Genomic DNA, 22,301 nt, shown 5'->3' with positions numbered 1-22,301 from the left:
AGGGTGGTTTCATTGAAAAAACAAAAATGTTTTTGGCATCGTTGAGTCCTATTGAACCATTCAACTTCGTCCTTATGATATTTCATGTATCTATAAAAAAAACAAAGATATTTGAGGTGGTAACGTTAGGTGACTCACCCTGTATATTTAGACGGATTGTTAGTAATTCTATTCTTTTTTGTATATAGAATAAAATCAATAAAATAAAAATAAAAATTGCATGTATAAAATGAGTTATTTTACAATGAGCGACTAAAAATTTAAGATGAATGATTCTTTATGAACTACTAGCAAAATGAAAATATATGAATAACTCGTTAAATAAAAATAAAAATTCAAATTACAGAATTAACTATTTCGTAACGAAAAATTATTTAACCGAATAAACGTCAAGGATATAATTGCTGCCATGCGTCATGCGGATATACGTATACGTATGCCTAAATACATGACGTCAAGGATATAATTTGTTCGTTTCATTCGTTATTTATTATTCGAATAAAGTTTCGCTTATCGTTGGTTCCATTCTTCAGTCAACCCACATTTATCGTTAAGTTATATGTGTACATAATAGCATGATACGCAGCCGCAGCCGTACCATGTTATAATGAAGGCAAGTCGGCTTAACTTAATTTTCCGTGAATCGTTACTCGCAGCTTAACTTTAAATACCAACCAAGGCGATCAGAAAGACCATTAAAATTCTGATTTATGCTCGCTGTTGCGAAAAACTAGTTACAAAAGAAACGGTGGTTCTCGCGGTATTTAAGAAACACGCTTGACACATTCTGTAATACTTTAATCCTATGGTTGCGTCGGGTGAACGCTTACGCTTGGGTGAATGCTTTGTGCTTTTGTGGTTCAGAAACATTTTTTTTTTACTGTATACTGTCACGTCCGATCGGTCCATGGGAACTAAAAATGAACTGCGAAACATTGCTGTACTCTACATTATCTTTTTTCGTAGTTGTTCAGATCGACTCATACAATTTTGTATCGAATTTTTCATTATATTAAGAGTAGAATTTATGTATTATTTGTAAATAAAAAATCATATCAATTTTAGTTTTTCCCCAGTCACAATCCAAGAGAGTCATTACTGTTTCAACTACAGTTATGAATAAAAACAAAATTAATAAGTGCAATTGTAATTTGATAGAAGAACAATAATAAGAACATAGAATGTTAGTAATGTAACGTATCAAGAAAATGTCCAATGAATATTTTTACTTAAACTATAGTCATAAACGATTGAATATAAAGGCACAGAATTAATTTCTACACTTGATCAGTTTATTTTGGAATCAACGACCTCAAAAATCTGAGAGGAACTCATTAAATATTCAAGACAAAGTATGTAAATGCGATTACTGTCATCTTCTTCCAGGAAATACTACGCTAGACACCGTGTTTACGATTTTTACTACTTTACTACGTCATGCGTACGCATTTCCAGGAATTTATGTACGAGGTCACTGGATCAGTCATTCATTTTCAAGTATCTATTAAATTAAAAACTTTGGAGTGTCGTAACTCGGCGTAGAATCATCCAATTCGATTCTAACAAAATTGAAATTTCGGTTAACAGTCTACTAATAGCTTACAAGTGAAATCGAAACGTCAAAATTAATAAATAATTGTGTCGTGTGTTGAAATAATGCAAAATAATTCAGTTCAACCCCAATAAAGGACTACTTTTACCAATATAATTTTGTATGAACCATAAAGATTATTTAAGGCTACCATGCTCATTCTCAAATTTCATGTAGTAAGTGGAAGGAATTTATTTTGCATTCTTTTAATTAATAAAAGAGTCAGACACAAAGGAGATATTAAACACCGAAATGGGGAATAAAACCATTGGTACGATGACCCTTTGAAAAATTCCAGCAAGATAAGTGCTCCATAGAAAGCGTAATTTTAATTAAAATTACTTCGAATATATTTTGCAAGGCAATTTGTTAATTACTTCCCTTGCCATGGCCGCGCTGTAAAAGTAATTCGCTCGGTTGCCTCCAACCCCTCGAATGCTTTAAAGTAACACTTGCAAAATAAGCAAAACGTCAAGCCCTGTTAACATTTTATTTCTATTTGAAAGAAACGGGTCCGAGTGTACTTGGGAAAACGTTCCTTAATTCAATTTTTTCCCCAGCTTTTAAGAACGGGTACACGCTCTTTAATCTCGTTCGCGACGTACTTTCCAACGTGTTATATGAAAAGAATAACGCGTGTTTATATTATATTTACGCTGTGAATTGCGAATTCATATGAGGAGAACATTTTAAAGTCGATGGAAATTTCACAGGTGCATTTTGAAGTTCAAAAAATTGGAAGGGAATTTATGTAAACAGATGTGCAACATGAAATTTTCGCGTTCGATGGATGATGTCACATCCATTATGAACTATGATGAACTATGATGAACTATGATGAACTATGATAAACTATGATAAACTATGATAAACTATGATAAACTATGATAAACTATGATAAACTATGACAAACTAGGATGGTTGATGAACTTTGGACGATGAATGATATATAACATTTTGAAGTTCAAACAATAGAAGAGAATTTATATAGACGGACGTGCAACGAGGTTCTTGCGTTCGAGAGATTCATGCTAGTGGTATTGGATAATGAAGGATTCAGACTGTAGATGATGATGGTGGACGATGACGGACTATGATAAACGAGGATGGTTGATGAACGATGGATGATGAATGATGCATGATTAACGATGGACGAGATAAATGACAATGGTGAGTGATAAATGACAATGAACGACGATACATGATAAACCAATGGACCGCGTGATGGGCAAGGGATGATGGATGGTTCACAACGAATGACAATGAGTGACAAACAATAAGCGATGGATGATTGAATGCTGAGGTATGACGATAGATTGTGGATGGCGGATGACGATGGACGATAGTGGACGGCAATGGACGACAATACATGATGAATGATGATGAACGACGATGGATCACAATGGATGATGAATAATGATGGACAATAATGAATAATAGTGGACGATTATGGTCGATGGTGAATATTGATGGCCGATAATGAACAAAAATGGATGATGATGAACAATGATGGATAATGATGGACAATTATGGTCGATGATAGACGACAATGGAGGATAATAGATGATGAATGATGATAAACGATGATGGACGATGAATGATGAAGGACAATAAGGGACAATAGACAATGAACACTAATGACGATGATGAATGACAGCGAACGACATGAATGATAAATGATGATGAACAATGATGGAAGACGATGAATAACTATGGATGATGATGGACAATGATTTATGACGATGGACGATGGAACGACGATAAAAAGTTTCGAGTGGAATATACATGCCGACGTTTATGCCTTTAAGGTAATCTACAACAGCTGAGAGAAAACATGACAGAGGAAGAGACAGAGTGTCTGAGCGAGAAGGAGAGAAATAGAGAGGCGTGTATTGAGTCAAGAACACTCGAGGGTTCCAGGATTCACACCCTCCGTCGTACAAGCTGCGCCGATCGAGTAAAAGTAATTCCAACGTGATTCCATGCCACGGTACTGCACTGCATAGTAAATGGAATAGGCAATTCATTAGTGCGAGCTGCGTTTCTGGAATTCTGACTCAGTCGGTCGTTATCCTGTCATTTCCGTGGTAAAGACGTCACAGCCACCTTAAGCCACAATACCATTTCTCTCCGTTTCGAGCTTCCAGTTCGGCTCAAGCCAATAGAAATCGCTTCAGAGCGTTGATTGGGTATTTCTTTTCAACGCCTCGAATGGTAATTGCCCATCCAAAAGGGAACAAGAATTTGATGGAAACGTTTGTTATGGTAAAGATTTTCACGAATCGACGCCAGGCGTAATTAACTGCCTGTGGGGTAGTTGTATTATTTAATAATCTGGGGAGATATAAGTAGGAGGTGAACGAAATTTATTAGCGATTTATACACGATTTTCCTAATGATTATTGCTATTTTGGGCGGAATTTGGAATAGATTATACTTTCCATCTCTCCTTTCTTTTTTGTAATTACTAGACTGCAGATTTCATGCATTCCTGATATAGAGTAATATGGACTACATACAAAACATATCCACAATGTATGTTGAATATATTCTACAATTAATATAATAATATTGTTTATAAATGCATAAAATCGTAACTGATCATCTTGATAGCAGCAATTTTAATTTCAATATTCGATAAATTTAATAATTTTAATATTCACGAGTAAGAAGACTGACTGAAACAGTATTCATTATTGAACAGTATAACCATTACAGAAAAATAACATTGAATCTAAGTTAGTCGTTTATTACTTTATAAATATTTGTGAAGATTCTAAGAAATATACTTTTATTTTCATCATAATTTTCAAGTCAAGAAATTAATTCAATTTTTCGATTAATCATGGAATTATAATAGTGCCTTAAATAGTTTTACTATTAAACATTAATTTTATTAATCTAATTTTCTATTTGTGACATAACATATTTTAAATGTATCTTTATTTATAGTGCACTATATATGGAGCCAGATGAATCTTATCTCAATAAATCTCCTCCAAATACAACAAATTTAAATTCGGTTCATATAACACGCTCATATAACACAATTACATTACGTGTAAAAATTAATTATGTTCCTTTACATTCCATTATTTATGGCTGTAGATTAAATAAAAATATTTTTATTATTACATTACAATACAGTTTTTACAACTACATGTCCATTCTTGAAATGTCTCACTGAAGGAAGGTTAAAATTTGTATGTTTTCATTTCACTATTGGGTTGTTCGGAAGGTAATTTCATATTTTGTCCACCAAAATGATTAATTGTATTTTTACAGGCCCACTTCATCCTAAATGAATTATCATTACATATTTTTACAATTGAAATTTCAAGGTATATTTGTAAAAAATGTTATTACAGAATGTAATTTACTAAAATTGAATTATTTATATATTATAAGGAAGTTGTTTTTCTTTCATAAGCAAAATTACGAAATAACTTTCCGAACAACCTAATAAATACCAGATAAAAGTTTTCTGTATAAATAAATGGCAAATATACTTTAGAAAGACACTGACTTAATGTCTACGTGTAACACACAACCACCCTGAAAAAACAAGCTCAAAAAGTAAGAAATAACAATCACATGAAAAGAGTTCGAAACACTTGCAAGGTGCTCAGCTGTACAGGTGTTCAAACTAAATTTTTCCCAAACAACGTTTTCCCCTCAAGATACAAGAATTTTCTTCCCCTGGGAAAGAAAACGGAAAAATTGTTGTCCTAGCACGTAGTATCCCCATCCAAACAACAGATACACCGCACGAATTCCTGCGAATACTTTTCCCGAAATCCCTTCACCAGCGGAGGTGCCTACAGACTCGAGAATGAAACCGCAGACTCCGATAGCCGCGCAGACTCCAACCTCGAGTGTTCCTGGAATTGGCTCTTCGCGGTCGCACAATGTCCCCCAGGAGACAATTTTCTTGGGAAGTTAGTTAGGTACTTAGACAACGCATAGATACCGAGGCACGTCAAACGACGAGCGGAGAGCAAACGAGGCGAGCTACTCTTACAATCCATTCCCAAATCCTCCCTTAACCCCTTCGACTCTGCTGTTTTCTATTTGAATTCTATTTGTTTCTCTTTTAGAAACCAACCCTTACTCTGTCAACGTTTTTTCGATTACCGCAAACCGCAAACCAAAGACATTCATTTCCGATACGGTTTAAGTGTTTTTAAAAATCTGAGGCAATTCATGCATACTCTACGAACCTTCCGAATTGAGTTTACGATGAAATATTTTAACCCATTCGCGCCTAACATATATTTTACATTTCTAATACCGAGTACTGACGAGAATAATCAAATTCTGTAGCTGGACATCGGAAATTTGTATCGTTAGGGCTAAGATAGAAATTACGAAATATGGTTTGAAATATTAGTGTTGTAAATATGTAGTGTATAAAATAAAAAGATTTTCATAACTTTTTCATAACCAGGAATAGAATTTGAAGCGACGCAAATGGGTTAAATACAAAAATTGGAACACATGCACTAAGAAACATTGTTTCGAGTACCCTAGAACTTATTACCAGAGAATTTTTTGAACTTGTTCCTAGATAGGCTTCATCTCTTAAGACCACGTACAAGAATTTCAATTTTTTTATTATAACACTATGTAGCTATCAGTGACGCATGTAGCTTGAACACTAGGTTTACGGAGATTTCTCATCAGATTTTTTTATTACTGAAGTAATAATGCTTTTGAAACGAAGTCGATTTACTAAAATTAATGAGGAAGCTTGGACAAAAATGAATTTGCATATATACTTGTTTTTTATGTGAAAAAAAAAATATATATATATACCTCCTGCTTTTCAAAGTCGGTTAATAAAAGTCGGCATAAGTGGTTGGCGAAAATATATACACGATTTTCGTACAACTTTGAGAAAATAGGAATGAACCGAAATGGTCGTGATCCGTAAACCTAGTGTTAATACGTGTACAAATTTAAATATAAAAATTCCCTCAAATGTGTAAGAATATTCAAGTATACAGATTGTTCACGATATTACCACATTATCAGCCAGTGATTATTTCGTAGATAGTAAGTGTTGCAAAAAGATGAAAGTGGACAATGTTATACACAGCCTTCTATGATTTACAGAGAAGCCTGTGTCAGTTTTTTTTTTTTTTATTTTTGCAATATTTTCCGAGAAACAAGGATGCCTCTGTATTCTATTCAGGTAATTTAGCAACGTTAATTCCTAATATAATAATTCCCCCCGTAACCACCCCCTCAGCCACCCCGCTCCACGTTTGCTAGAAAAATCGCAGGGTATCAGTTATGCACGGAGATGGATGACTAGTTGACTAGGTAGCGCAGAGACGAGGACAACCGACACAACGAGACGACCTTTCGTGGTATGTACTTTTTGCCGAAGAATTTCACAAACGAAACCAATTTCCCGTGCCAGAGGCGCGCCACCCACTCCGCAAACCAGAATTCTCGAAACTCGGTATTTCCAAACTCCCGTCGTCGTTGCTACCCGGCAATGGGGTTTTATATGGTGGACGTATTGCTCAGAACTCGTGGAAACCGACGCTGATAGAATCGGGGATACGAGTAAGTGGCGATAAGGAGACGAGGTCCTCAATTTCGACCGATTTGCGGTTCAATTTCGCGTAGCATGTGGACGACCAACTCCGAAATTTCGTACAGTTTGGTTGCGTGGAATCCTCGAAAGATTGGCTTACGAGGAGGGAGAAAAGTATTCTTTGTTTCTTTTTCTTTTTCATTGTACTCCTCTTTAACCCCTTGCATTCAGATGTTCCCTATGAGGAGACATCGTAAGTCTAATAAATTTTGTTAGTGACACCACTGCAAACATGAAGGATATAATGTATTCGTGTCTCTGTGTGCATGTGTATGTGTAATAAACACTAAGCATGTTTTGCTTCAGCTTCTTCTCTCTGCGTGATCACCTCTGTACGCGGTGAGTTACCGATCGACCGTTAAAATATGTAGTCTAAATATACATATATATTTCGTTATTGCATTAATTCCAACTTATTACCTATCTCAATACATCACGAAGGATTTATGTCAACGGTTCAAGAAGGCTATAAGAATTTATAATCAAGTCTGATAATACCAAAAAAGACACGTTTCCAAAGTTAAAATATCGCATGTAATGCGATTCCTGTTCCCACATTTTGGAACGAGATGGCGCAGAGTGCAATGGGTTAATTCTTGAGGGGATATTTTGGTTTGGGAAACTTTATATTTAATGAGAAATGAAGATTTTCCAGAACATTTATACAGGGGTGAGCCACCCAAGACTCGATAGACAACATTAATGATTTCAACGTCATATTTTCCAGGATTTCAATGTTATTGTATTTTCCTGTATTTTTCTGTCAAGCTGAATAGCATACCTGTTTCGAAATAAGCAACACGCCGGTCCCGACCGAGTTGCTTATTTCGAGACAAAACTGTATACGGTTTGGATATAAACGGTTTTTGTAAAATCTTGTGATAATAAGAATTGGTTAAAATGACCGTGCTCCATTAACCTAGCGTTAAATAATCCTCCATTACCGTTGTCACAAAGGCGGACGTGAAAAAATAAAAGTTCTTAAGGCAGGTCGTTTATGCGAAGAACTACCAGTACTTGTTTAAATAAAATTTGGAACATTCTTATTCTTATATGGTTTTTGACGCTGAATTAGATAGCGTGAAAAAAATGTTCTTTTGATGCGTTTTGCAATTAAACAAATTTTCTGAAGTGTTTAAAATACTATAGACACGGTTTGATCTATCTGTAGGAATCCTCCATTTCCTTTATATGTCGTTTTGTACCTTCAGCTTCTTCCCGAAGTTGAAATTGAGGATCAACGGTAATCATTCTCAGACTGTTGACATGGTTCAAGAGGCTGTGACCGAGTCAACGACAGCTCCACAGAAGCTGACTTCCGATTCTGTTACGAGGGGTCGAAAGCTGGCTGGCACGAATGCATTGTACGCGCGAGACGTTACTTCGAAGGGGATTCTATTGTTCTTGATGATTAATCGAGCCTGTGTCTCGTTCACAATCTCGTTACCTTCCTGACACACCTCGCGTGTTAGTTTGCTAATGCACTTTCTAACACATTCGATAAAGGCGACGCAACTGGAGAACATTTAATTTTTCGGCGGGAACGAGGCATCGAGCACAGAAGAAAACATAAACAAAATAATTCAGATACTTAACGCATTCGCGATTGGCAGATATTTCACGTTTCTAATACTGAGTACTGACAAAAATTGAGATTCTGAAGTTAGACATCGTAAATTTGTAGTGTTAGGGAGAAGATAAAAATTACAAAATATGTTTTGAAATATGAATTTTGTAAATATGTAGTGTATAAAATAAAAAGATTTTCATAATTTGTTCATAACCAGGAATGGAATAAGAAGCGACGTGAATTAATAGTTAAAGATGAAAATATTTGGACCAACATCTAACAATAAGAACAATTATATAAAAGACAGACGCTAATAACCAAATTTGATACGATTCTAGAACATTTTGAAAAATATTCGAAAGAGAAAACGAGATAAACATATCAGCAAACTTCAGATTTATTCGAAGCCTAGGGTTTTGGCCATCACTGATTTTACGTCTGTATCAGATTATTGGTGAAATAATATTAATTATGAAATACAGTATGTCCGGTTTAATAGTGCGTAATAAATAATTCTGAAACGATTCAAAATTTTAAAAAATGTTTTAGATAAATATTTTGTAGTAGTACACATAATGATAATTATTTGATCTTGAAATTATCTGGATGAGTCTTGTGAAGTTCACGTTTAAACTTTTATATTGGACCCTACATTTTCTGTTGTATAATCTTGTAACAGACATAAAAACCTCTACGAAACACCACCTACACACGTATTTTATATAAACTATTGCTAAGTCATTAATGTCGCTTACAAGACTCTTTCAGGTCATCTCAAGATCAAATACATATCATTATATATACTACTACGCGATATTTATCTAAAACGTTTTTAAAAAATTTGTAATCGTTTAAGAATTAATTGCACGCACTATTAAACCGGACATACTGTATATATATAAATATTATTAAACAAAAAAAGATCCTACACTGTTCCATTGTGATACTTCATAAATTAAATGAAAAACTTTGAGAATAAAATAACCGTTCTTCTAAATCGACAATAAATATCTGGAAATACCGTGACTAATAGCAAATAAATCGTAAGACACTGATATTATTCCCTATAAATTAGAAATACACACAGTGGTCCATACGTAAAAAAGATGTTCAACCATGAATTCAAATTTTGTTGTCAAAATGACACATTCCTATTCAAATCTCTGGCCAATAAAGAACATAATCGCGGTTAAGCTCTCACCTCGCCACAGAGACATAACTATATAATACTTCATACATTGAATAAAAAAGTGTGCGAATAAAAATACTATTACTCTAAAATCGACCATAAATATCTCGAAATACAACGGCTAATAGTGAATAAATCATGAAACACTGATATTATTCCGCATAAAATAAAAATAGATATTATGCCTATACTTAAAAAACATGGTCAACCATCAATTCAAATTTTATAGTCAAAACCACATATTTCTATTCAAATTTCGGGGCAGCGGGAAACATAATCGCGGTTAAGGTCCCGTCTCGCCACAGAAACATAACTACAATGGAGCAACAGGAATTTGTACCTGCCATTTCGTGGCCACGAATTTAGTAACAACAATCATTGCTTATCCAATTCTATTGAGAGAGGTGCTCAAACAGATGCTATGTAGACAGATATCCGAAAAGCCTTCGATTCTCTAAGCCACTCCATCTTGGCATGCAAATCACGAGCTCTTGGAATGCCTGAGAGTTTACTCTATCGGTTACCTGGCTGTATCACCGACACACCACACGTATAACTTCCGGTTGAATTATTACATTATTTTGCACCGAAATGTTCAAAATAAAGAAATGGTAGAAAGGAGTATTATTCTTTCTTATTGTTAATAATTAAGTATGGTATGATGAGTGGTCCTTCAATGATTTTTAAAATTTATGTTACGCATTCTCTAAACACCGTACAATGTTTTAAATATGAACTTCTTTTCTTCAATAAAAATTGAAGAATTTTTGATATATCAAATTTTTGAATTACCTGAAGAATAACTTTTGTTTATGGAACTTTAAAAAGAAAAAATAGTATAATAAAAATAGTAAATCGGTAAATTCATACTTCAAACATTTTAAATAATATTACAAGTATATTTCGAGTAGAGTAAAACTCCTTTTCAAAGTCGGTTAAAAATAGCTTCATATCAACTGGACTGTATATGTATAAGGCAGTAATAAAGATAGATATATTAAATTTTTTGGTCTTGTTCCTATTAGTATAACAACTCTGCCAAATTTCATATCATTTCGTCAATTTTTACCAGAGTTAGAAAAAAAAACAATCGATTGGAAAAATTGCGTACATTTTCAATCTATAATTTTCGAGGATATAAAGGTAAGAACTCAAGTTTTACAAGGAATTTCTTTTTTCTTTTATGTATTTTCAAAGCTTTTAGGGAGTGCATAACACAAGTTTTAAAAATCATTGAAGAAGGACGACCCTCTATCCATTTCTTTAAGCATCGTTACACAATAATTACAAAACTGACTGCTTTAGATAAGCATTGCTCTCTCGAAAAATATTATTAATAAAACATACGTGAATAGTTGGACTCACCAATAATTAAAGATGACTAAAAACATAGTCGCGTAGAGTACCCAATAGAACCGACTCGTGTATCCTCGGTGAATCATGCTCGTATAACGCAGGGCCAGCAACACACGGGGATTCCCTGTTGCGTGATCACTCCACTTGCCTCGATTTGGTTTCTTTTAGAAAGAATTACTCGCACTTCCCTAAATTTCAATTTATGCGACCGTCGAATACTAACCGCGCTAAGATACTTTACAAATTTATTTATTATATTAGAGGCCCGATTGTTACGTTTAACACGATTGTTTAAAATGAATTGTCTAGTTGACACTTTACCGAATAGTAGCCTATTAATTAGCGTTTTGCGAATGCAACCAATACTTTGTTAATTGCCGAGGTAATATTATGTGCTCCAATTATTAGATTATATAAAAATTAATGTGAAAATGACTCTAATAGATAATGTAAATATCGTATAACTAACGTTATGAAAATAATAAATATTACTCGATTTAATTATCTGTATGTTAATATGAATTTAATATTATTAGGCGATAAGTATACGTATGAATTTCACGCGGGCGGTCTGAAACCAAACTGAATCCTTGTTCGTCTCTTGGCTACTATTGTGACGTGATTCCATCTCCCCTCTCCCCCTTAGTTTTTCATTACTTTGTACCTCGTAGGCATTCCAAACATTTCTACGATTTAATCCGCGTAGACAGGCTTGTGTACATTTTTTTCTATCTCACTACCAAGAAACCATTGACAACACTCGTTGTATCGCGCCGTATCCTTTTCGTCTTTACTGTGTGGTTTTGAATGTAAATTTTCAAATACCAAAATTCACACCAAGAATCACCCCTTATATAATATGAAATATATAAGATTCCATAACTTTTAATGTAAAAGTTAACGAGACGATGTCACTGTTTAAGAAATCTCAATATGTATACGAAGTTAACGAGTCGATTTCGCTATATTTAAAAAATTAACTATTTCACTGGAAAACATGAAATCTATTTTCACCTTTTATAAGTACTGTGACATATTAGTACGTATATTACTAATTTATCGAATTACTTTAATTATTCAATTTAAAGCACGTTCCTTCATATACAAGGATATTTTTGTCTTGTCTTCGCCAAATTTAGGGAATACATTTCATAATTCACGCAATGTAAACAGAAAAATTTGTATTGTGTTTTAGCTGTCGATGCTTTTTATAGATGGGTTTTAACCCTTTGCACTCGAGATGCTTTCTTAGCATTCTATTGTCACGAATGCTAAGCTGAGATTGACTTCGAAAATGAGATCTCTAATTTGAGATTTGAAAACCAGGTCACCTTTGCCTCAACGACAATCATTTTATTGGTACTTCGAGTTCCAAAGAAATTAAACCTAAAGGAAACCTAGTGGTGACTGAGATTCTCAGTCATAACCTAAAGGAAACCTAGTGGTGACTGAGATTCTCAGTCATCACTAGGTTTCCTTTAGGTTTAATTTCTTGCAAAGGGTTAATAGGTTGGTCCCGAAGAACCGCCACTGATTGTGAGTGCCCCCCGATAAGTTAAAAACCATCAAAATAGAGGGGTTTCCTTGAATCCCTGTAACTTTGTCAAAAGACATCGATACTTAATGCACTTACACTTCTTTAGAAGATTAAGCAATAAGCTTTACTTTCGTTCTTGACTTAACACTTCCGCACAACTTTCAACAAAGTTGTACAACTTTGAAACTTGGCAAGATGCTTTTAAGAGTCCTATTAGGTTGTCCCAAAAGTTCCTTTCGTTTTATTAGTACACGATCCATTTTGCTCTATTACCTTCCTCCATCTCTCTGGAAACAGCATAATGTTATCTTTATACAAATGTTATCACTTGCTAGCAAGATATCGTTCCAAGTGCATTTTTATTTCATTTATTGAACTAAACCTTCCATCATAAAATTTTTCAATGAAAAACAGTTGTTGCGGTGGAAAAAAAATTCTTGCAGCGTATAGGTCCTTTCGTACTATTCAAATTGCCTACAAAATACTTTTTGTATCATCACAATTGGAAGAGATATTCAAGTGACGTGGTTCAGGTGGACCACCATGTATTTGCCCCAAAAATAAAGCAGAAGGGATCCACTTCAGCGGCGAAACAAAACCCCCTGGATTTCGAGTAAGTACATAAACGACTCCCAGCAACAATGCCAAATATATCTTCATTCCAAGCTGAAGCGCGGAGAGTTGTCGCGACGATGCACGCGTACCTGATGCACGTGAATCAAGCACGACTAATGCACCGTCCCTCTCCACTCTGATTGTTCACGAATTACGCGACGCCGCTAGACAACGCGTGAGTTGGCATACGCGTGTGTGAATAAAGCTTAAATACCGGTATCCAAGTCCCTACGCGTGGGAAGTCGTATTCGCGATCGTAAATCAGGCGCCAGTTGGAACGTTCTAATCTATTCCAGCCGGCACGTACGAGCATCGACTATATACGCTATCTAGGAACCCAGTGTCCGTCGTTTGGCTATTTATAGGCGCGGAAAAAATGGCCCGTGTCGATATATCGATTCACGCCGACCTCCGTCTTGGGCTACCTTTCCGTATATGTGTATTGTGAACCCTTTCGAATCGCATTGTCGACCGTCCAGCGTTCCTCAATTTCGATAAATCAATACGAAACACCAGGTATGATATCGTTCAATGAGGTGACGGTCCCTGGGGGCCGTCATTGTACTCTCTATTTAGGGGTGGGTTTTTGGAGACCGATGGTATCAAATTTTGAAACTAAATTTTATAGTTTGTGTAACAAGAAAAGAAAAATTTGTATTGTGTGCTGTGGTCAATAAGTTTTATTACGTTGAACGTGACATTGGTCCCTGGAAGCCGTCACTGTACACTCTATTTAAGCGTAGGCTCCTGAGGACCAATAGTATCAAATTTAGAAAATAAATTTTATAAATTATGTAAGATGAGAAAAAAAAATTTGTATTGTTTGCCTTGGTCGATGGATTTTATTATGTTGAACGTGACATTGGTCCCTGGAGGCCGTCACTGTACTCTCTATTTAAGCATAGGTTCCTGGAGACTGATATTAGTTTGTCTGGAAAGTCCGTGCCGATTTTTTATAGGTGGTATACGTCTGTTTATATTGGAATGGTTGAAAACAGTTAACATGCGTGCATCCCTTAAAAGGTGAAACGGTCATGGAACAAAATGGTATTTATATGATTCAATAAATATATATCAAAATTCAAATGGGTCTTTGAATTTTTCTTAAAAATTGGCACGAATTTTCTGGACAACCCACTGGTATCAAATTTAGAAAATAAATTTTATAATTCATGTAAGATGAAAAGAAAATTTTGCATTGTCTGCTTTGGACGATGGGTTTTATTATGTTGAACGTGACATTGGTCCCTGGAGGTCGTCACTGTACTCTCTATTTAGGGGTAGGTTTTTGGAGACCGATGGTATCAAATTTTGAAACTAAATTTTATAGTTTGTGTAACAAGAAAAGAAAAATTTGTATTGTGTTTTTATGTTTCGAGACAGGTGTTATTACATTTAACATGACGTCGGTCCCCGGAGGCCGTCTCTGAACCCTTCGTTCAAATATCGGTCCCAGATGACCGATAGTATCAAGTTTAAAAAAATAAATTGTATAATTCCTATAATATTCGAAGGATATGTTTATGTACTCCTTCAATAGAATCTATTGAAACATTCTAAATAGAGATAAAGTTTACTTTCACAAGAAGTTATAACTTCTCCAAATGGAATCTTTGTTTAATTGTTATTGCCTTCAAGACTTCTACGAGACTTCTTAACTATGACCCCTCCATAAAGCACATGTAGTACCATTTTTAGCATACTTACTTACATATAAAATTAAAAAATTGTTCACTAGTCCTTAAGATACACGTGAGTATTAATTCAAGGGAAAAGGCCAGTGTTACCTTCATTGTTTTGGAATTAATTCCCTTAAAACGATTCCCTTCATTTTGAAGTAATTTTACGATCCAGCTCTCTTCGGTAGTTTCATGCCTCTAGAAAGCCTAAACCTTGAAGTTTCATTTGAGAATTCTTATTGGCATATGTCATTAATTTTATTAAAAAATTCTACCTACAACGTGGTGTTTTTAGAGTATCAAACCTTTCTGTCATCAATTCTGCAAACCTTCCCTGTATAATTTGCTGAAGACATTCGTAAATAAAGAAATTATACCCAAAACAAATACAAAAAAAAAAGAGATTGCTATCCCTTGCAAATTGTCTTGAAATTAAATAACGTTCATCGACAGAACTGTATAGTTTGAAGTGAATCGATCATCAGATATACTGGTACAAGGAGATATACTCCAACGCAGTCAGGGTAATCCGTATTACGATCCAAATTCATTTCAGGAGTAACGTTCTCGGTATGGATTCGGTCTTGATAGCAACGATAGGCTACGCTCGTCGGTAATAGGTATTCCAGGTAATCCTGTGTCTCTTGAGGAGGGTACCGACTGTAACCTAGGGAAATTGAGGTTACCCAGTGGACCGTGTCGAGGCGAATCAACCCGAGGATCCGGTACCTCCGCATTGTATGCGCGTATAATACTTTGCTCTAAGGCCGGATGAATATCTCGAACGAAACATATTGAACCAAGGGCGAATTTCCATTTGTAACGCAAGGAAAGAAAATAATTCGTTCGTTTCCGTTTTACCTACGAAGTATTCGGTAATGGAAAGAATTCCAGAGGAAATATTCCTTATATGGTGAGACATTCATTTTCTCATTCTTTTCCAAATAAAACAGAATGATAACAAAGTTATAGGTCGTTGAACGAATCTATCAGCTTCCAGGATTCTTTGTATTTTCTTTTTGATTTCAGGTGTTTTTACGAGTCATCTCTCCCGTGGACGAGGGACCGTTTTTAAAAATTTCTAATAATTTTTCATGTGAAAGAGGATGAGAACAAAATTATAGATCGTTAAACGAACCTATCAGCTGCCAGGATTCTTTGTTTTTTTTTTTTTTTTATTTCAGGTGGATATGAAGACTCATCTCTCACGTGAATAAGGAACCATTTTCAGAAATTTCTAATAATTAGGACCTTTCACTTTGCAAAGCTGTGATTTCAAATTGCTTCGGTAAAAGTGACTCAAGTGATTCATTGCGTGGTGTAAAAAAAGTGAAAAAGTTATATGTCAAAATATCTGTTATTTTGCCCCTGACTGGATATTACTTTGACCATACTTTTCAACCGATCGTATATCAAATTTTATTCCTTTGTTACAGTTCACAGTACTGGAATAACAGGGAACCCATTCTTACGGGTCGAAGGATTTATGAGCGCTGATTTATTAGTTGACTTTCAAATAGCTTTATGGAGTGTTTTCTATTAAAAATGTGAAGTTGAATGTTCATCGTAGACATGATTAGAAGATATAAACATTAAACACATGTTCCTCTTTCTTTAACTAAAATAGATGATTATATTTAATACCTTTTATCCTGTTTTATTAAGGGGTACTTTTAAAAATCTGACTTAACCAGAGGTTTGAAAATAAAAACATCGAAATTTCCTTGGATTATTCTGAAAATTTGTAATTTTGAACTAAATCCATAAAAAAATATTTCGAAAAGTATTATAACAAAAATTGTGATGAAATTGATGGGGGATAAAGGTAGGTTAACGTAATGCGAGCACCCTATATGTTTAATATTGTTAATTTAGGAGAGTTTTGAGTGACTTTTTAACGCCTAATCGTGGCGAAAATGTTTGATAAAAGGAAAATCGATGGCTGAGTACACTATTTACTTCGCTTTCTAGCTAAAACCAGCAAGACCGTGCAAACTTTTCTTATCGTCGGGACGAAGCACTATAGCCTCGAGGCTCACTAGCAAACTTCTTTGAAGTGACGGAGTTCCTTTACTTGGTCACTTCACTTTAAGCGGATCTTTGTGGCGAGATACCTAGTTCTCGACAAAAGAATGTCTTTGGAAAAATGAAACTAACTCTGGAGATTACTACTTAACTAAAAGTACGCGAAGTGTTCGATCACTGTGCCGGAGATAGGCAACATTCTTGGTCTAGAATCTAGACTCTAGATGGAAATTTTGAAGAATACAAAAAATACGAACACCTGTTTATACGCTATTCTTTGAATAAAAATCCATATTTAAATTGGAGAATGAAATATTAAAGAGTTATGTAATTTCACAGTGAACAATAAAACATTCAATCGTTTAACCGAGTAAACGTCGATAATAAAATCCTATATATTAGTTTTATTTATTATCCGTGATTCGAGTAAAATTGTGTGTACCTCAATTATTGCTTAAACGGAATAATTAATTCCGTATTCGAAGAAAATCCTGCACACGTGTGAATAGAATACCTCGAATCACAATATTGATTTTCACTCAATATTGTTCCTTGGTAATTTGACGTTACTTACCTGAAACAAAAAGGATACATACACCTTAAAATCATTTCGTGTGCTAAATTGAGGTTAAATGTGTAAATATAATAATGCGTAATTTAGTTCATTGAAGATAAACTAAACATTGAAATGAAATTGTTGTGTAAAGTACGATTCTATTGTAAAAAGCTACAGGAAAAAGTGGTAAAAATACAAATTTATTCTACCGAGCGATAAAAAGTTTCACTTTGAAGAAAATAAATGCATTGTTACCTGGCATCAGAAATATAAAGAAACATAACAGAGTAATATGCAAATTAAAGATATTATCCTATATCCCTTTTGTTTAAAAAAAATTAACCTAACTATGCCTGTATTACACCAGATTCCTTATCATTGGAATCACATCCAAATTTTCATTCCATTCAATAAAAATAAAGTAACTAGACGTAGACATTAATTCTGTGTCTTCGCATTCAATCAAACTTACATTCAAAAGTTTCACTTTAACAATAAAATGGAAAGACATTCTTCACCGAAAGCGATGGACCAGTCGTCCTTTTCTCAAGGAAAGAACGCGCGAAACGAAGGTTTTGGGTTGGTCATTTTTTGGCGGTCGGAGTGCGACCACGGCGCGACGAAATTATATGGTGCAGTCTCGATCCCTTCCAGTAATACCACGTTATTATGTCGGGATTATTATTATAGACTGCCTATTAGCCATTTAATCCGATCGAACGCTTTGTAACGCATTCTAGGCCGCATCCGTGGTTTAATGCCACGGCCCTACCGTGTATGCAATGCCGACAGAGGCACCCCGCACAAGTGTATCGTTGTTCATTGGATCGATGTTGGCCAATGTCCGTTCCCAACCATAACACAATCGGGCGCGCACGTGCTTCCAATTTGGTATTCGTTTTCGCTTTAATGAAATCAAACGCGCCGCACACGGAGTTGAAACGCGACGATACTGCGAATTACCCTCTCGCGACGAGCGTGCAAAACGGAATTACTTGTGATAACAACCACCTCTGACGCCCCCTCCCCCCCCCCCCCTCTCAAGTGACGAGATTGATGACAGCTTTGTACGAAACGGATCTTACATTGTATTCTTTGTATTTTCATTATTTGACGTTGGATTCAAGGCATTTTAAATGTCAAAAGTTTTGGCATTTTATATTATATTAACGATTAAAATTAAGAATTTGATTTTAATATTTAATAGAAACAAATGAAATTCGTGTTAAATTATAAACTTGGCATTAAAAACAAGCTTATGACTATAAATTTGTTCATTTAAATGTCGTAATTACAAAGATAATCGATTAACTAAAAGTGTATTTACATTTGTCTCCGAATGTATTTCTTATAGATCCTTAAGATATTTCAAAAATAATACTCTAAAATGGCAAAAAGAAAGTTACCGAAAGATACCACATGATGCAGAATTATAAAATATAATTTTAAGATAAAAACATAACATTAAAACACATTACTGTGTAAACATATATCTAAAGCTCCCAAAAGAATTAATAGATCTTGTTAATTGATTAATTGCAAAACCTAAATGTGCAATGTATTAATTTGCAATTACTTACAAGGAGAGTGCAAGACCTTCAACTCACCAATTTCATTGAAACTTTGTACACTTATAGATTTCCCTCCTCTGATTACGAATATATACCATTATAGGGGCAGACACTCAATAATTTTTGAGATATTTGTAATTAAAGTTTTATTATTACCTTGATGTACGAGTTTAGTTGCAGCAATCGTCAACTGTAACGGTGGTGAACCGGTAGAGTACCAGACTCGTACGCCGATGACCGGGGTTCAAATCCTTCTTTGTAAAAGTTTTTTTTTTTTCTTTTTTTTTTGTTCTAATTAATTCATTTTCATACACGAACATTCAAAATGGTAAACAATATAATAAAAATATTAATCCTCCGCCCAACGCGCCAGAAAAACAAAATTAAATGAAAAAATAGATAATATATTATAAAGTAATCGAAAAGAATCCATTTCGATGCGTGCAAGCCGCCTGATCGGCTCTAACAATAATGTAAACAGTCACCATAAACGTAAGACGAGAAGTTCGACGAAGCAAAGAAATAACGCGCGAAGATTCTGTGGGGGATACATAGTATGAGCCTGACGAAAGAAAAATTAATTAGAACAAAAAAAAAGCTATTACCAGGAAAAGGATTCGAACCACGGTCAGCGGCGTACGAGTCTGGTACTCTACCGGCGCGCCACCGTTACAGTTAACGATTGCTGCAACTAAACTCGTACATCAAGGTAATAATAAAACTTTAATTACAAATACCTCAAAAATTATTGAGTGTTTGCCCCTATAATGATATATATTCGTAATCAGAGGAGCGAAATCTATAAGTGTACAAAGTTTCAATGAAATTGGTGAGTTGAAGGTCTTGCACTCTCCTTGTTAGATCATAAGCAAACTAACCCAGCAGTCATGATAATTGGCACTTGAATGTGAAAACAAAAATAATGGTGTACTTATTTAGAATAAACAATGCTTATAATAGAAATAAACATTTACGTAAAATCTATAACCATCAAATTATAATATTTCAATGTATTATAGTCCTCTTTTTCTTACATTCCAATATTACAACATTACAAGTGTTCACCATAGATTTTAACGAAGCTCAGTAAATTATTAGAATAGTCAAAAATATTCCTAACCAACATTCCTCATCGAAGAATTGAAAATATCCCTTAAAACTGAGGGTACGAAACACATGCATAATCATGTGATCACATACAACATGTGAAAATATTCAGACACCAATACATTTTTGTTATTTGCATTTTGTGCTCGAAGTAAATATAAATGTAGTGTGTTAAGTTAAAAGGTGAAAACGTCAGACTAAAGCATCTGCTTGACCCAATTTCCACCGAACAATTAAGAAGTAATTGTGTATTCCTGACCTTTCTGCAATTTTTAACTTAACATTTTCTACTTTTAATACTTGACCCAATTCACAAGTCGAGCAAGTTTGGGGATGCATGGCAGCATCTGGTCTCGGTAATTTACATTTTATTGAAGGAACTAAGAATAAGTGAATAAATTCAGATATTCTGAAGAAATACGTAAGGAAAAATGCAGGATAATGAATAATTCAAAGTGCGTTACACTTTTATAAATAAGACAACCCAAAATATGATAAACTTAGAACAATTTTGACAATTAGAGAATTGGTGTCTAGAATATTAAATTTAACCTTCTTACAATTTAAATTGTAACTTGGACGTTTCCAAAATAAATATAGATGATACACATTCTATCGCAGGTACTTTTTTATTACATTTATGTATACGAAAGGTGTTCCAAAAGGTGCTTTAGAATTTTCTTTTAAAACGCGAATGGTATAGAATACATCCGACTCTTTTATTTTAAATAAATTTTTTATTCCATAACTGAACAAACTGTACAAACAAACGAACAAACTTTACCTCTTTATAATATCAATATAGATATAGATTTATATGTAAATATTAAAAAAAAAGTTTCTGTGATCATCATACATGCTTCATTTGCATAGAATATTTTGTACTGACAATGGCCATTGCGTGATCAAGAATGATGAACGGTTTTCAGCGTGAGAGCTTGTAAATACGTTAAAACGTGGAACGCAAAGAGATACGCTAAACAGTCTCTGGAAGAAAAGGTACATTGTTCCTGAGGAATATTTAACGACACCTACGCTCTTCCACCTATCTCGAAGAAGATGATACTTCAGGAAAGTTCTCCGAGACGACGTTTATCGCCATTTATTTATCGCTCGATACTGCTTACCGGTCGCACACACCCACCACCTTATTATTTAAGCGTGCAAACTTTGCGCCCACAGGTTCACCATTCGTGATTTTCGATGGCTCTTCTTCTACCATCGAACGGAAGACGTTCCCGTTACAACGAAAACATTATCTTCGTTTTGTCATTAATTTCCATCACCGCTAACCTTTTCATCCTACTCAATGTTGCAAGTTTGCGTTTCTAATTATGAACAGTAATATTCTTCGAAGCTATCCATCGTTTTACTACGTAATTCCTGAGTTTTGGAAAAATTCATGTTTCAATCGATATTGTTGGTCGGTAATTGTGTCGTATTGTGTTACAGTCGAGTATCCGTTATAAGCCTGGTCCTAGAGGACGTAGGAGAAATTTTTCTCAGAATTTCAGCGTCACCACTACTTCATTTTTTTCATCATTTCAAACGTTATATTTACGTTTAGTATTAATTTAATTATTTGCCGACAAGTATATACTGTAATTTTCCCGTATTATATTGTGTTCTTTTTTCTATTGTTAATTAATAATAACAGCAATAATAAATTGTATCTTTATGCATACTCTTATAGATTACTTACAATTTGCTTGCAACGTCTTTTCTGAAAAAGAAGCTGCAAAATTGTAAAACAGCGAAGGGCTCTTCGGTTTCTTTTCATTGGGGGAATTCATTCTGATAGGAGGTCCTATGAAGAGACTCTATCTATCAACATTAATTACAGGTATCTGTAGATTCTGCTTAAGAAAACAATTATCCTTTCTGTCGTTTTTCATTTCAT

At 34.5% G+C, this 22,301-nt stretch overlaps 1 protein-coding gene across 13 annotated transcripts in view; it reads right to left on the bottom strand.

Moving 5' to 3' along the window:
- Positions 1-22,301, bottom strand: part of LOC128896068 (collagen alpha chain CG42342) — a 235,581-nt gene that overhangs the window by 139,111 nt on the left and 74,169 nt on the right. Inside the window, exon 1 of one of the 13 annotated variants that reach the window (XM_054159333.1) lies at positions 11,321-11,678. The exons of the other annotated variants lie outside the window; for them this stretch is intronic. The gene's annotated coding sequence lies outside the window, so the exon portion shown is untranslated. Of the gene's footprint in view, positions 1-11,320; positions 11,679-22,301 lie in introns of those variants that run through there. 13 annotated transcript variants of the gene reach the window in all.

The sequence above is a fragment of the Hylaeus anthracinus genome, unplaced genomic scaffold (assembly GCF_026225885.1).
Source record: "Hylaeus anthracinus isolate JK02 unplaced genomic scaffold, UHH_iyHylAnth1.0_haploid 0, whole genome shotgun sequence".
NCBI lineage: Eukaryota > Metazoa > Arthropoda > Insecta > Hymenoptera > Colletidae > Hylaeus > Hylaeus anthracinus.
Note: the sequence above shows the minus strand (reverse complement) of the source record. Positions and strands in the feature narration are given on the sequence as shown.